Source organism: Microtus pennsylvanicus, chromosome 2 (assembly GCF_037038515.1).
Source record: "Microtus pennsylvanicus isolate mMicPen1 chromosome 2, mMicPen1.hap1, whole genome shotgun sequence".
Taxonomy (NCBI): Eukaryota; Metazoa; Chordata; class Mammalia; order Rodentia; family Cricetidae; genus Microtus; species Microtus pennsylvanicus.
The window spans coordinates 53,150,173-53,167,468 of record NC_134580.1 but is presented as its reverse complement, the minus strand read 5'-3'; positions in this window follow the sequence as shown (position 1 = coordinate 53,167,468).

Below are 17,296 nucleotides of genomic sequence, written 5' to 3'. Positions count from 1 at the left end.
CCCTGAAGATGCACAAGGGAAAAAAAAAACAATTCCTGCATGTTGTCCTCAGACTTCCACATGCACAGGGTGACATATGCATGCCCATAGATGTAGCATGGTTAATAAAAAGCCAGAGATGATGGATACTGGGGTTTAACCTGAAGATCAGAAAAGCAAAGCAGCCAGTCACTGGCTCTTACATCTACCTCAGTCTGAAAATGGTGATCCTGCCTCCAAGAATCCTCGGATTGAGACTGAGCTATACACCCAGTATGTAAATAAATAAAATACAATTCAAAGTTTTAAGGATGATTTGGTGATGTTAATGATTTTACAATTTTGTGTCAGTGTTTTTGCATAATGTGTGGCTCATGATAGAAATAGCTACAGCATCATTTTCATTGTTCTAACACTGGCTAGATATATTGGCAATTCTGATGAACCGGTGGCCCTTCAAACATTCTGGAACAGTAGGAAGGTTAGTCACCTCCTCTGCTTGGGAATGAGAATAATTACTATAGCCTGAATGTCCTGGCTTCTAATTAAATTTCTTTCAAGAAAGGAATCAATCCCAGCTGAGTCATAGGCAAGCTCTTGATTTCCCCACGTTCAGTGCTCGGTGCCCCAACGTGAAATGCCTGCGGACTGCTCCCACAGTGTGCTTGCTCACTGCTGGCAGTCTCTGTATTTCTGCAATGGCAAACACTGCTCGCCTCAGACAGAAAATATACATGCATAAAATAAGCCTCCATACTGCTACTGTCTAAATCAGGAGATGTAAAAGCCAATTCGAGGAAGCCAGCAGGCAAAACCAACAGCAGTGCGGACTGAGAAAAGAGCAAACTTCCCCTGCTGCAGTAGGGACTTCCCCATTGTGCTGATGGGCCCTTTCCAGAGCTAGCATTGGAGACTACACAGCAGCCAGCACCTTGGAACAGATATGCATTCAGAACAGCAGTAAGTGAGGGTCAAGGGAATAGCGCCCGTTCAAAGTGATACCAAAACCCTTGAGGAGCTCTGACTTCCCAAACAGAGCTGTCTATGCTGATCAAGAGACCCACAAAGAGGCCTGTTGGTACTCATTGGAAATCCCCTCTCCAATGAGTGGCACCAGGGAACTGTATCTTTGATTTACTGAATGATGTGTAGGATCCTGGGAAGGAGGCATTGCAGCCATTTCTCCATTCCACCCCTTGATGCATTTTCTCATCCTTCTCTCCAGCCTCAAAATACTCCAATCACTCTGCTCCCTTCTAAGAAAAACACCCCAGGAAAAGAGACATTATATTTTAGCTCATCAATATCACAAAGAACAATTACTTTTGTCTAGCGTGTTACTATCCTTCAAAGTCTACTTTCTATATCCTTTGGAGTTTTGGTCATGTGTGCATACTATATACAGTTGAATTACAAATGTCCTTAGGCAGGAAACTGTTTTATCCACTACCCTTTAACTGCACATAACAATTGCTCTGTTGATATAAAATTTCAGGTTATCTTCCTACTGGTTTACGAATTTTTGGAAAATTAACATAGTTATGTCTATTGTTATGTAAACACTAGTGTGTTCCTCCATTTTGTGTGTCTTTAGCACAGTTAGTGATGAAGTTGGCACACATTAGATAAAGATCTGTCTTAGTTTGCTAGGGTTTGTCTAAAAGATTACGAGTAGATGTGTGGCATGAAAAAAAGGGAAATTTGTCTCAAAATGCTAAGTCTGAAATCCAGGTATTAGCAGGATTGTTTCTACCCAATGTCTCTGAGGAAGTGTCTATTCCATGATTGTCCTGGGTTCGGGTAGCTGTTGGAAGGCCTTAGTGTTCCTAAGATTCTTGGTTTTCACTTGGCTTTCCCCTTCTGTGTATTTCTCAACATGTTCTCTCTCTCTCTCTCTCTCTCTCTCTCTCTCTCTCTCTCTCTCCCCCTCTTTGCTTATCAGTGAATTTAAGGCCACCACAACTAACCCAGAAAGATATTAAGTTTCACTGATGTCTATGAAGGTCTATTTCTAAACAGGGTCATGATGATGAGTTGAACATAACTTTGAGGGATCATGTCAGCCCAGTCAAGAGTTCTGACGTTTTCAGTTGAAGTTAGCATAGAAGTTGCCTGCACAAGCACAGACCCAATATCTAGAATTAGCTAGGGACTACAGCATGAGCAAATGAATCTTGGTATAAGTGAGGATACAAAACCATGTGAGCAGTACTGAACTCCGGCCAATCCAGAATCTTCTAATAACCCAGGTCCAAAGCTCATCTAGTTTTCAGCCATGTCATGTGATCATTCATCTTCACTTTTGCTTCTTATCCTTCTTCCCTTGTTCCCAAGCCAATGCCATGATGGTAGGGATTTGGAACCAGGGCACCCGTAAATTTTTTGAAATATAGAAATTCTGAGTTTACCATTTTTGTGTCTTCCTTAAAGCCTTCCTGTGATACTCTGATCTTTCTTTCAATTTTACTGTTCATACAAAGGTATGAACATTTACAATTAATTAATATATGATCCCTTATTTTTGTTCCTTCATTTCTTTGGTTTTTCAAGACAGAGTTTCTTAGTAGGAACTGGCTCTGTAGACCACCAGGCTAGCCTTGAACACACAGAGATCCACCTGCCTCTCCTTCCGGAGTGCTGGGATTAAAGGCGTCTGTCACCCATGGCCCAGCTATCACTCCTTATTTTTAACCACTGTTCTTTTACAACCTGATTTAAGCACCCACCTAAGTATCTGCTGAAGAGATACTGGATTCTTCTTAGGTGGAAAGAGAATTTTGAAATTGCACCAAAAGTCCTTTTCTCCTCCCAGGTATTATGATATGCCTGGTTGATAAGATATGCCTCTTATCAACAACATAATCTCCATAAAAAAAAGCATGTTGCTGAGGAAGTCAGCTCAGTAGCCCGAGCTCACGTGTGTGCATGTGTGTGCTTACATGCGTGTGTGAAGGAAAACAGGAATGTCCTATCCTATCACTCTCTGTCCTAATCCTTTGAGACAGGGAGCCTCCTCTCTGTGTGCTTCCCCTACCGAGCTAGGCACAAGTTTTTGGCCACTTGTAAACTTTCATGGGTTTTGAAGCTCTCAGTTCAGGTTCTTCTGCCTGCAGACCAAGCACTAGAGGCACCTGGGACTCCTCGAGCCCCTGGAGCTACCTCCTAAGCTCTTTTGAGGAGCCAGGTGGAGTAAGCTAAGCCTACGGATAAATTTTATCTCAAAATGACTCTTCCTTAATGAAACATGCCCGCTGATGTACACAGAAACCAGAGGCAGACAAAACAACTACTAAAATAGTAAATCCAAGCCTGACACTTGGTATGAGCTTCGGAGACTGAGCTTTCCCCCCAAACAAGTTGACCTGTTTCCTGACAGCAAGAGGGAAATCTGTAGACAGGATTTTCTCCCAGAGGGTAGCTGCCACCACTTGCTCAGGGTTTTATCACTTGAGAAACTCTGCCAGCATGAGGCACACCCAGGTCTGGGCTGAGGGCTGAAAAGGCACAAACTTGAATTTCTTCTCTGTCTAATCAGACAGTTCATTGTATCATTTCTCCCTTAATATCCAAGGATGCTGGGGACAGTATACCCTGATCTTCTTTTGAAAGGCTGATTTAATAACTGCTTCTTGTAGCTTTTTTTTCTACGATCTCTCCTTTCCAGATTGTTCCTCAGCACCCCTGACCCATTTTTCTCCAGCTAAAGTACACTTCGCATTCCATCCACCTCTAGATTTTGATCTTTGAACTGAGCAAAGTACTCTAGCAAATGTTCCACAAAGCAAGATTGGGCTCATTGTTAAAGGTCTACTTTTAACTGGCCACCGCCCCCTGCCCCGAAAAGAAAAAGGCAGAACAAGCAAACATACAAACAAACCACCTGTCTAGAGCCAAGTGACATAGAACAATGAAGTGTTTTCTTCTTCAGTATCATCTATATTGCCTTGTTCACAGTTGATACTTAAGTTCAGAAGAGCTTGTGAAAGAAACAGAAGAAACAGAGCCATGGGAATTGAGCCACCATAATCACTCACTCTGTAAAGAAAACAGAAAGAGAAAAAGGTGCTTAGATACTTATTCTTTTCCTTCCTTCCTTCTTTTTTTTCTCCCTCCCTCCCTCCCTCCCTCCCTCCCTCCCTCCCTCCCTCCCTCCCTTCCTTCCTTCCTTCCTTCCTTCCTTCCTTCCTTCCTTCCTTCATCAGTGTGTTTGGCCCCAGACTGTATCTTAAAAGCAAATTACCTCTCAGGGAACCTGGGAGTAAGATGAGAGAGACTTCAATTTTATTTTCTTGGTCTCCCCCTAATCCTTGCCCTGCTTGTTTCATTAGACATAAAATATTACAAACCCTAAGCAGATTTTAGGGAAGTAGAGATGGGCCTCTTTTAGCCCATCAAGAAAACTCTTTCAGAAACGTGTGTCGAGTTTTTTTTGACAAACTGTGAATATCATAAACGACTCCTGCTTTTCCTGGCTCCCCTCCCCTCAGCCATCGTTCCCTTTCTGCCCTCTTGCTTACAGCGAGTTCCCTGTTTTTAGCTGAGTCACAGCAGCTGGCTGGCTCCTCCAGGGTCATACTGTACGTAACACAGAATCCTCTCTGTTGGCTACCATGGTGCTTCAAAAGAGGGCTGTGGCAGCCGCAGAAAAGCATGCTGGGTACTGCAGCCGAGCCTTCCTTTGAAGCCCTGAAGCAAGCGGCTGGCAGAGGGAGCCTGGGACAGCTCAGGGATCCAAGGTTCCTGAAGAACATGGCTTTACTGAATCCCGGGGCTCTTGCTACCCTTCCCGATGCCGTTCGGAAGCACGCCCTAAGGAAACTCAGAACAAAATCCAGACAGACAGGAGCAGAGTCACATGGCATAGAAAAGCCAATGGCTGCCAGGAAACAGCCTTAAAACTGCCAGGGCCTTGGCACCAGGCCTGGAGCTCTGCCAGGAGGGTGAACAGTGGGATGGGAGTGGTGGTCATTTTCTTCTGCCAGTCAACTGGCTTTCGTCTGGGCAGGGAGGACCTGCCGGGAAGTTCAATGCTGCGTTCTTCTTTGAAAGTAAACGTTGGCTAGTTTCAGTAAAATATATGCCCTAACCAGGTGGAACAATGCAGATTTTCATGGCTAAAAACAGAATCTTCTGGTTTTTGGATCCTGAAAACTGGAAGGCTCCCAACTACTATAAACTGTCTGAAGGCTGAATATTTTACAAACTGCGGATTCCAAAGCCCTCGGGTTGATTTAGTGGTTCTTTTTTCCTGTGAGCCTTCGGATTATTGATCTTTAGCTGATCATTATTCTGTGAAACAATATTATTTTATAAACGACTTATAAACCAATGTGAGGAGGAGGAGGATCTAAGCAAGACAGTGTTCTGATTGTTTGCTGGTGGAGAATATTTACGCATTAACATTGACAGGACTTAACCCCGTGTATGAGAGAGTGAGAGAGAGAGAAAGAGAGAAAGAGAGAGAGAGAGAGAGAGTCCCTTTGCTCAAAGTAAACAGAACTGAAGAAGAAGCTGACACTAAATGGAAAATTTCAAATCACTAAGAGGCCTGGTGTCACATTCAAAGCTACGCTTGTTAGGAAAGTGTGACAATCCCCAATGTATAGCTGCACCCTCTGAACAGACACAGGTGATGGGATAATTTTAAAATATAAATTGATACCTGGTCAACAAGTGCCATTTGTAGCTTGGCAGAGATGTTACTATGAACCCAGAAAGCTACATAGTTTACGATGGCATCCGTGGATGTGATGCTAATGGGTTTATCATTGTCTAAATTGTTACATTTTGTTTTCCATTAACAGAGCTCGGTGAAATATACAAGATAGGAGATTTCCCCTCAAAGGCCAAACTTTTTAATTAGTCTGCTTTTGGTCAGCTGTGAATGCCAAAGTTAAGTAGAAGTGACCCTCAGAAGGCAGAGACCAGCTAAAGGAAAGAAGACATTTGAAGTGAACCTCTGGGGATTATTCGTACTTGCTCTTCCGAGAGTCAACACCTATAGCATATGTGAAACTGATTCACCTTGAATCCAACACTTTAAAATCTTATTGCCATCAAAGCCATTTTTAAACCAATAGCACAAATTATAATTGATTTGCTGGAGTCAATAATTTAGCTGAGTAACAGGTGAAAATATTTTAGAAAGTATATTCTGTCTGAGCTTATCTCAAAATTCTATATTTTTTGTTGTTGTGTTACAAAACAACAATATCCAAGGCCCTTTCCTTCCTTTTCAAACCTAAGCACCCAATGGTTGAGATGGGGGGGGCTGAAAGGAGCAGAAATTTCAAAAAGAAAATACTCTCCAGGGGAAGGTGCATATATGATGCTAAGGAATTTTCACCCCCCCCCCCAGGAGTAAAAAGTTATGTGTGTCATATCAATGACAATCATAATGAAGTCTTCAGTTGAAGAAGATGGGACTTGGAAATGATGGCTTCTAATGAAGAATCTGAGGAACAACCTGCTTGACGATTCTGTGGTGGATTGATTGACTTGCCGATACAACACAGGTAAAACATCTGGATTATTTGTCCAAAACTTGTCAGCAGAAAAACGATCATAAAACAGTTTAACTGCCACGTTAGGCACATAGTAGTTACTGAAATGATTATTATTACTATTATTATTTTAATAAAAAGGCCATCTTCCAACATTTGAAGTACCAGAATGGTGGCCCACTCCTCATAAATCTAAGCATTTGGAAGTTTTAAGTCACATTAAGAACCGGTTAAGACAGCACTGATTCTATCTGCATCTCTCAACAGATGTACTCAACTTGTGAGAAGTCATGTTCAAAGGCAGAGTTCTCGGAAGCGTAGAGACCTATCTATCAACATGGAGGTTTGGCCTGTGTTTTATGAACTCGGACTACCCATTCTCTTCTCACCTACTACCTTCCCATTGCAGGCTTATTCCCAGACTGTGTATATAGACACCTCAGTCCCTTTGGAGGCCCAGTGCCTGAGAAACCACTGACCAAGCCATTGGCAAAGGCTAAACAAATACCTAGTTGGTTGACCTTTAGGTATTCATAAGAGAGTGGGGTCTGCCTATAGACACACCCCAACAACATACAATACTGGTTGGATACAGAGTTTATGGAAGGAGAAATAACCTTTACAAGGTTATTTACAACCTCAAACTTCGTCATTGTGTCATGTCACCATTCCCTGATTTATTTATCTTCTCAGTAGAACACTTCTAGGGTTGCTCTTGTTTGCCAAGCATTTACTAGATGCCGAGTGAAGATGATCCAGGCTGGTTATACTTGGATTTTAAAGTGCTCTACCGGTCACTGTGAAAAGCTAGACTGGAACCAAGTAGACGGCTCAAAGCACTGGGGTTAATGTTTGAACAATTTATCTCTTCTCTGTTTCTAGCCAGCTAAATGTCTTGGTACAAGTTTTTTCCTCCTTTTTTTCTTGTCACATCTGCCACATCTGTGCTGATTTCTGTCTGCATTTCCATAAGAGAGTATGGTTGGGATATTATATGTCCTTACTCCTCTTTACTTCCTTTTCTTTCCACTCATGGTAACTAGTGCTTTGAAGCAAATCTCTGACAATTATCCATTTAAAAATGTAGTTATATTGTAGTATTGTCTCCCACAAATCATACGATGCTTTAATTTACCCATACAATTGAAGGCTTGGTTTGCATAATTCTCTGGAACCTGGTTCAAGCCAACTTGACAGCCTTAATATTCCACTCTTTGACAGGATTAACATCTTGGCTTCCTGCCTTAAAGATTTGTTTGTATGACATATCTGATTATGCTATACCACAGTTTAAATTCTTCTACTGACTTAAGACTTGATAAGATCCCTCTGATCAAGTTCAAATGTGTATAAAGCCAAAAATACTTCTCTGGCCTCTGCCTCTGTTCAACACTGTCATCCATTATCTACATATGTCCTATTAGCTAGCCCTTTTGAACTGATCAAAACACCCCAACACAGGCCTTAGGTTTTTATAATATCACTTTTACATCAGCTATTTTTGAGTTTAGAATCCAATATTTCATCTCGCCTTTCTAGAGAACCTACATCAAGAAAAACATAAATTCAGACATGCTCAAGATTATAAACATGTAAGAAGACTTAAAAACATGTGGATGATAAATGACGAGCAATTTTTGTAGACAACCTATGACAGTATTACCACATAGAGTCTTGGAATATGACTAATATAATATTTATATCATAATTATTATGGGTTGTGTGTTTCCCCCACCAAACTGTAAGATTCCTAAAGATGGAAGCAAATGTGTAACGCCTTCATTTGTGTATTCATTTATTGCACCACAGTGCCCAGGACTCTAAATGCTAGACGTTCATAACTACGTGAGATGGTAATAATTAAAGCTCCCTGAGACTGTCCTAAGGTCTCTTCTGTGTACTATTCAGTTAATGTTGATGACAGTCTTAGGAAGGAAAAACTAGATCTCTCCCATTTGGGGGGGGGGGGCAGGGAAGCTGTGTGCACGAGTTTACATTCTAAGAGGCAGAGCTAGCCCATGTGACTTTATCAAGACATAACTGAAGGAAGCAAAGAAGTCACGTTCTTGTCTTCTGTACTTTGTGAATGAAATTGTGACAACATCTGCGTTGGTATTTGGTGATGCACACATAGGTTTCTGTTTGTTTTGTGCATGTAATCCCTTATTCTACAAAGTCAGCTTAGTTCAATATTGCTGAAGACAGATCTTGGGCTCATCAAAATTCAGAAAACTGATTTTGATTAAGTCTGATCCTCCTTTTTTTCTAAATTATTCTAATATGTATTAAAGAAAGAAGAACTTCTAGTTGTATCACGATGGCTGCCTGGTAAATGTTTTTGGACTTTTTTTTACCAAATTATTATTTTTTCAAAGTATTAAGGTATAATTAATAATAAAATATATATAATTAATATAAATTAATATATATTAATATATAATTTATATATTTGAAGTGTTCTTAAGTATGGAAGGGTTGTAGATTTTGCAACCAATGGACTTGGTCATCCCAGAGTTTCTTATGTGGTTCCTTTGTTACCTATCGTTATTTTGTCCACATCCCCAAACAACCATTGATCCGTTTCCATCATGATACATCCAATTTCTTATTCTAAGTGATTAACTAATTAGACTCATTCCATGTGTACTGAATTTTATCAGTTTCTTTTGTTCAGAGTAATTTTTGGAGAGTCATCACTTTTGTTGAATGTATTCACAGGTTGTTCCTTTTTGTTATCAAACAGTATTGCATTTTATGCTTATAGAAAATGCTATTTATTTACCTGAGATAAGACATTTATATTGTCTTCACCTTGATGAGTAATCAATTTTGTCTGAAACTAATTTATTATTCACTATGTTGGAATGTCCTCATTTCTAACCGATTGAACGTAAGAGTGGAATGCCCATCTAGTGTGTAAACACACTGTATTTTCACTTTTAGAAAAATTGTCATCACTTGAAGCAGTTAGGAGTTTTTCAGTTTCTTCCAGAAGTAAATTAATTTCCTTCATAAAAATGCTTTCAAAATTCAATTTAATTACTAGATATATGTCGTATCTGAAGCTATTTGTTTACACCATTTAAGTTGTTGAATTATTTTGCATACAACTAATACTACAGTATGCCAGTTACCATTTATATTTGCAATGCTTGTATAAACATCACCCCCTCTCATTTCTGCATTCCTAATTTGTACATTCCTTACTTCTGATTGTTCTAGCTAAAACTTTATCTCTTTTCTTTACCTACCCTAGCAACAGATTTTTATTTTTACTGAGATGTTTTCTTTTTTTCTTATAGATTAATTTTTACATTATTATTTTTTCTTCATGGTCTTTCTTTTTCAAAACTTTATCTTCCTTGCATTTTCTAGTTTCTTGGGAGTAGAATCACCCATCAAAGATTAGGAAATTCCAACGTTTGCTGTTAGAGGTGTTTAGGGTTGCATCCCTCTGTTCATATGACAAGCTGCACATTTTAATATTGTGTTTTCATTTTCTTTTCACTTATCCAAAATATTTCTACTTCCTGTTTTGATCCCTTTAGACCAACTGGTCATCTCTTCTCCTACAGACTGTGATTTTGCTGTTATAATTAGAAATTTTGAGTTACTGAAGTTTATATTAAAATCCATGATTTTATTTGAGTTACATAGACCACATAAAGCACATACACAATTCTTTTCTCTGCAAGTGTTTGTCCTATCACTATAGTACTGTTTGTTGAAAGGTTGGCTTTGATACTTTATAAATGAACTCAAGTTTTGTAGAATTTCTGTCAACTGTACTTTTGAGGGTCTATTTAGAGATCACAGATGCTATTCTATTCTATTAGTCTTTGTGTCTGTCCTTTAATTAACACCACATAATCTTACTGTAGGTTGGCAATAAGTCATGAAATATGAAGCATCAATTCTCCAGCCTTTCCTCCCTTTTTGGAATGATTGTGTCTCACTTATCTAATTATTTATGTTCTTCACAAAAATTCTAAAGTCATATAATTTTTTGAAATTATGAGAATAAGCCTTTTTCTAGATGTTAAATAATATTTTATTAATTATTTGAGAATTTTATATACTGCATTTTGATCCTATTTGCCTCCCTCCAGAACCCCTCCCAGATTCAGTCTTATATATAACCTTTTCTTCCCTACCCAGATATTTTGGTTAGGTTTATGTCGACTTGGCACAAGGTGGAATCATCTCAGAAAAGGAGCTTTCAATTGAGAAAATGCATCCCTAAGACTGACCTGTAGATAAACCTACAGTGTCTTTTCTTCATTACTAGTTAGTATGGAAGATCCCAGGCTATTATGGGTGGTGCCACTCCTGGGCTGGCGGCCCTAGATCCTATAAGACAGCAAACTGAACAGTCATGAAGAACAAGCAAGTAATTAACTCTCCTCCATGGCCTCTGCGCTAGCCCCTGCTTCCAAATACCTACTCTGCTTAAATTCCTAACTTGTCTTTCTTTAATGATGGACTGTGACTTTGCCCTGAAAGCTGTAAGCTGGCATAAACCCTTTCTGCCACAGGTTGGTAATGGTCATAGTCTTTATAACAGCAGTGAAAACCCCAGGACACTTTCTGACTTAGAGTTTTCTTTTTTTCCCCATTTTCTTTTTCTTTTTCTGTTTTATTTTCTCATATAATTTAATATGTGTTGCTCAACTACTTTTGGAAATAGAGCCTACCGTAGAATGTTGTGGGCTTATCAAGTGTCACGTAATTTACAAAACAAAACCTAATTCTTTCCAAGAAGCTTTTAAATACCAGCAACCCTTGAGTTAATGGTGGATTCTGTACCCGGTTACTCTCTCCATGCCGGGTTTTTGTCTGGCTGTAGCATGTGTGGATGTCATGCATGTCGTCACAGTCATTGTGAGTTCATACATGCAACAGTCCTGTTTTCTTATTAAAACCCTGTTTCCTTGAAGTCGTCCACCAATTCTTGCTCTTAGATTCTTTTGACTCATTCTTCCTCAAATGTCCCTAAACTTTGACGAGAGGAGTGGAATATGCATGGTTCATTCGGGGCTGAGTATTCTGTAGTGTGCTCAGTAATCTCTGCATACTGAGAGTCTCTGTGTTAATTGCCATCTACTTCAAGGAAAAGCTACTCTGTTGACCCCGAGGAGATGCTCTGGTTGTTGGGTATAGCAGTAAGTCATCAGCAGATACTTTAAGACTGTGCATTTAACAGACTGTGTTCTCTCTTAGGGTCTATGACCTACTTAGCCACAGGTACTTTGGTAAATAGAGATTGTATTGAATGTGTACTTCAAGATGACATCTTATCAATACTAGGTTTTATGTCAATAAAAGACAGATCTTTATTTAGAACCTTTAAGGCTTATTCATTCACCTTTTTGGGTAGTTTCAGCACACAGATTCTGAAGACATTGCTATATATATTTATGATTGAAAATATTTCACTCCACATACTACAGTTTCTTGAGCCAATGCTTTGCCTTTAGGACCAAGTTTGCTCCCATAACTTAGTTATTGTTTATAGTGGTAAAACAAACAAACAATAAAGCCCAAAGCACTGATGAGTCAGATTATCTGTGACTTGTTGACGCAGAATCCTAGGAGTTAATATTTAAGAGTAGTAGATTTGGGTCATAATTTGTTTCATGTGAATCATGTACTCTGACTGGACAATCTGGGATAGTGTGCCTTTTCACTCACACGGAGTGAAGAGAGCACCTTCTGGTCCACCAGCTTCCCAGCATTTGCTGTGTTTTCTTAGTGACTGCCACTTTGGGTAGCCCAGAAGCAGGGGAATAATTCTATTCTTGGTTAACCCATTCTAGCTAGGAACAGAATTTTCCACTGGTATCCTGAGGGCAATTATATGCAAGAACATTGTACACTTTCGTGTTCTTGTATGATTCTGCTTCAACAAACTGGACTTCAATCAGTCCTCTGACACACACTAAGGTGATTTCCAAGGATCTATGTAAAACATGTTTGCTCAAAATGACCTTTCCTTAGATGACCTGTTGAATTCTTATTCGTCCATCCTTAAATGACATTGCAGCACGGCCTCCTACTGGGAGTTTTATCTGACCCAAGTCCTTAAATCCCGCTATTTACTTGAATAGGAAGCTGCAGAGGCCTCAACTCTTTTCTAATTTTCAAGTCATTTGTATTACTATCAGATGCATGCTTGTCATTTTCTCAAGACTTTCGTGTGCATTAGCCCATGACTATCCTTGTCTAGTATTTTATCTGAAGGGCCAACATATCGTGGGTGCTCGTGAAGCATGAATGACACATATAGATTAATGTTGTATCCATTTTTATCTTTTTAGCAAGCTAAATTATTTTCTATAGTTACTTTTCTGTTATGTACACATAAGCTACTCTGGCTTTTTTCTGATAAAATTCAATCCTTTGACATTTTACCAAAGCAAAGACCAACAGTATAACCTTCTAACAAATCACAGAATTAACGATTCTGAGACAAGGAACTTAAATCTGATTGCTACGTAAGCCGCTGATAGGAAAATTCTGCAGTAAATTAGTGCTAGTAAGTTACCATTTGCTCATCACAGATGCATTAAAGCACAACTTGGCACGGCCCTTCAAACAGAAACCGACTCATGAGGGATATCAGATTTCCTTGCTTCCATTTTGTTTTCATCCTTCTAGTTTGTTTGAAAACTCATAAAAGCCATATGATAAGTTTTCAAATAAAACTCTAGCAGTTCCACATTCTCTTCTTTCTCTATATAATTTGAAATTTTATTCACACATACCCACAGCCTTCCCTCTCTTCTTCCCAGGGGAAGAGTTCCTGGACCACAGCAAGCATCCCAAGGAATATTCCTTTCCTGAATATTTCACCATGAGGTAAAACAGAAAGCAGGTGTCATGCTGTATTTTTAAACATGGCGGTTCTATCACCAACATGTAAGAGCACTTTCAATGTCCTTGATGGTGACTGGAATGATTTGCTTGGTGAACAGCCATTCATATTATTGAAATTATTACGGTTGTGTGTTTTCTGTAGTTGTGGAAAGAACACACAAGTTGATAGGCTTCTTCACAATTTTGTGGTAAGCCAGAATATCTCTCTTGAGTTAGTCATTATTTTTCCACTTAAAATGAAAACTCATTGTGTTATAATTGTTCTCAGATACAGAAAATGTTCCCAAAGTTAAAAATAAAGCAGGGGATCTATTGAGAGGAACTTGTAAAGATTTCTTTCCCTTTGCTTTTGTTTCACTATCTGAGAAATCTGGGAAATAATTGCTACTTACCTTCCCAGCAGAAAAATTATGAGGATTATTAAAATAATTTATGTAAATTACATCTCTGTCAGAATCCCTGGATACTTGTGTAATATATTTGACTGTTAACATCTCATATGAGTAGTGTTTAAATTTTCACCTAACTGCTTAAATAAGTAATTTCCACATACAACTAAATATTCTGGAGTCCGTTGTTCTTTATGTTAGCCTGGTTCTGTGTTGCTGTAATTAAATTGAAAGGGCACAGGCTTAAAGTACAGTTGCTTTATAATAACAATATCGGGCACAGCTAGAAGTTTGCTTTACTTACTGTAGGACTTCTATATGTTTCAAGTGCAGGGTTCTTATTTAATAGTGTTCATCTCCTCAAGGAAGTTCTTGAGTTTGGGAGGCTGATATATCTGAGGTCAAGTTGCGTCTTTGATACATGTTAATTGGGGGGCACAGAACAAGCTCCCCTTTCTTTTATAAGCTTCTTTTGTCTCATTGTCAAATGACTCTAAGTGCCTAAAGTTTGCTGAGGATTAGGGATCTCTATTGTAAATAGCAAGTTCTAATGAGAAGTTTGGTGAGTGACAGTCATCATTGATAATGAAAATATGTTCGTTAATAGTTTGTCATAGTCCCAGTATTACTATATGGAGGACAAATGATCTCCATAGCTAGAGAGGGCTCACCATGCTTGGTCTCGACACGATGGAGTAGAATTCATTTTGTGCAGTTCTTACAAAACTTCACCATACTTCACTGGTATGGAAAGTGTGGCTGCACTAACTTGTTCCTATTAGAACTGGGATTGTGTTTAGAATTTTTGCTTTTCAAAATCTGACTGGCAAGTTTTGGTTCATAAACTGAAGGCTTTGCCCTTTATTTAAATTTATTTTGCAATAAACATCACAGAAGGTCACTAGCATTTAGATAAATTCTTTTTAATATATTTTTTAAATTTTCTGATATTATAATAAAATTGAATCGTTTTTCCCTTAGTTTTTCCTTCTCCTAAACCCTTTCCATATATCCTACCTAGTTCTCTTTCAAATTCATGACCCAATTTTCTATTCTTTAATTGATGTTGTTGTTGTTGTGTGTCTGTGTTCAGTCTATATAGTGTTACTTGTGTGTATGTGATTTTGGAGCTGACCACGTGCCATGGGATCTTCCTTAAAGAAGACCTTTTCTCCCATTCTCAGTATTCTTTATTTGCTTCTAGGGCTTGGTTTAGAGTTGAGGCCTTGTGAGTATCCCCTTTCCATGTTAGCATGTCTATTGGTGTCTTTCCTGTCCAGATCATTTTTAGGCAGTCATATTGGTGAGACAAAAATGGATGTAGCTTCTCATATTGGTGAAGACACAGTTTTACAGTAATCTCCGTGTTCCCCTGGGCAACAGACATCATTTTAAATCTTGCACACATTGATTCAAATAACAATCAGATTTTGGAAACTTTGTGAGACTTCTTTCATATATTATTTTCTGTAAAGTATTATTAAATTTGTAATAAACTTCAAAGAATAAAGAAGAAACCACCCAATAGTCCAGGTAGCATTTACTCACTTCTCTGGTCCCATTTCCTTATCATTTCTAATAAAATCCTTGCCATTTCTAATGAAAACAGAAGCAAGAACCTTTTCATCTTCCAAGTGCTTGGACATAAATCAACATCTGAGAGAGACGTGTGCAGAAAATCACAAATAACAGGAGTGATCTAAGAATGTGTGTGTGTCCCTCATAGAGGGAGAGGGGGTGGGTAGAGTACAACATAGATACTTCTCTTACTGACATAAAGTGGAAGCTACCTAATCTGTTTTAGGGAAATAGCTTTGCAGCAAAGCAACATGGATGGTAAGGGTTTCACTGACAGCATCAAATAGCAAGAAGAAAATGTCTGTTAGTTCAGGCTTTCTGAAGCCTGTGAAACTGTTCGATGAGATTAATAGGAAGGCATTCGTAGCTGCAAAGAAACTACAAATGCGTCATGAGTCAGTCAGTTACAATAAATGACATTGAAGTTTGTTAGGATTTAAAAACTGGCAATATAGAAAAACTATAAGCTTTGGGAATAAAGTAAAGTCACAAGTGTGGCCACTATCTCAATAGACACCATAGACGATGTGTTTCTTTTATTTTTTTTAATAGAAAGTATCACTACCATAAATAAATAAATAAATAAATAGATAAATAAATAAATGTCCTGAAGCTTGGATCCAAAACACCCACATGAATGCCAGTGGGAATGGAGGTTTTCCAGGGCTGAAGAGATAGAAATCATAGCCTTGAACATACTGACCACTGGCAGAACCTAAAGGAGAAAGTTCTGAGTTTAAGTGGAGGCTCTGTCTCATTGTCTCAATGTATAAGGTAGCAAAGAGTTGAGGGAAGCATCAGTTGTCAAACCCACTACAAGTGTCTTCACACATGTGGGAGTACGCTTACACACACTCATACATGCTGCATTCACACATACACAGACAGAAAAAGGAGGAACAATTATAACTTCACTGTATATAAATGAAATATTACAGCTTTTACAAGAAAGCCAAAATTTAACACCCTATGTGGGCAAGAAAGTCACTACAGTTTGCCTAAGTAATAAAATACTTAATGTCATTAAGTTGCTAATATTTTAGATTAGACGTATTTGATTTAATTTATTACTATTTGTGTGTATCTGGTGATATGTGCACATGAGTCACCTCCGAGGGGATCAGAGGATGATTTTCATGAGTTGGCTCTCCCCCGGTAGCTGGCAGGATCAGATGATCCAGCTCATGCTGTCAGGCCTGAATGACAAATGCCTTTAGCTACTGAATCATCTATCTCATCAGCCCAACATATGTATTTTAATTATTTGAACATTTATTTAAAACTACAAGAAAGATACAATAGCTTGAAAGACAACGTATGATATTTCATCCACTTAAAACTCTTCAAACAATAAGAACCCAATCAAGAAAACAAAGAAATACAAAATGAAGAGGGAACAAAGAAAGAGGAGTTAGAATCATGGGCCTAACACCAGCTGTGGCAAATACAGTAAACATGCAGAAGACTGATAAACGGATCAGATACAAAATGTATAAGGACCATTGAAAGAAGGTATGATATTACATTAAAGGCTTTATTTTGAAACAAAAATGAAAGAGCATTTTCAAACTAGTTATTTGAGGTTATAACTTGATTACCAAAGCAGATTGTGTGAGAGGAAGAGGGAGGACGACAGTTTATAAACCTGAATACAGAACGCTACAACAAAAGATTATCAATTGAGCTCAGTAATGTTTTCTTGAAACCCGTGAGTAATTAATCATATAACCAGACTTAAGAAGAAATCGCATGATCTCTAAAATGCACAAAGGGAATTTGAAAACAATAATAAAGAAATGCTAGTGTAGTGTCATAACGGCAGGTCCACAAGTGAAAATGCTGTAGATCGGGAGTTCAAGGCTAGCTGGGCTAGGGAACAACGTCTCTACAGCAAATAAAACAGCAAAAAGAAACACTCCTTATATGTTATATGTAGCTTGGTCTTCTTGTGGAAGCAGAGGCAGCCTCTAA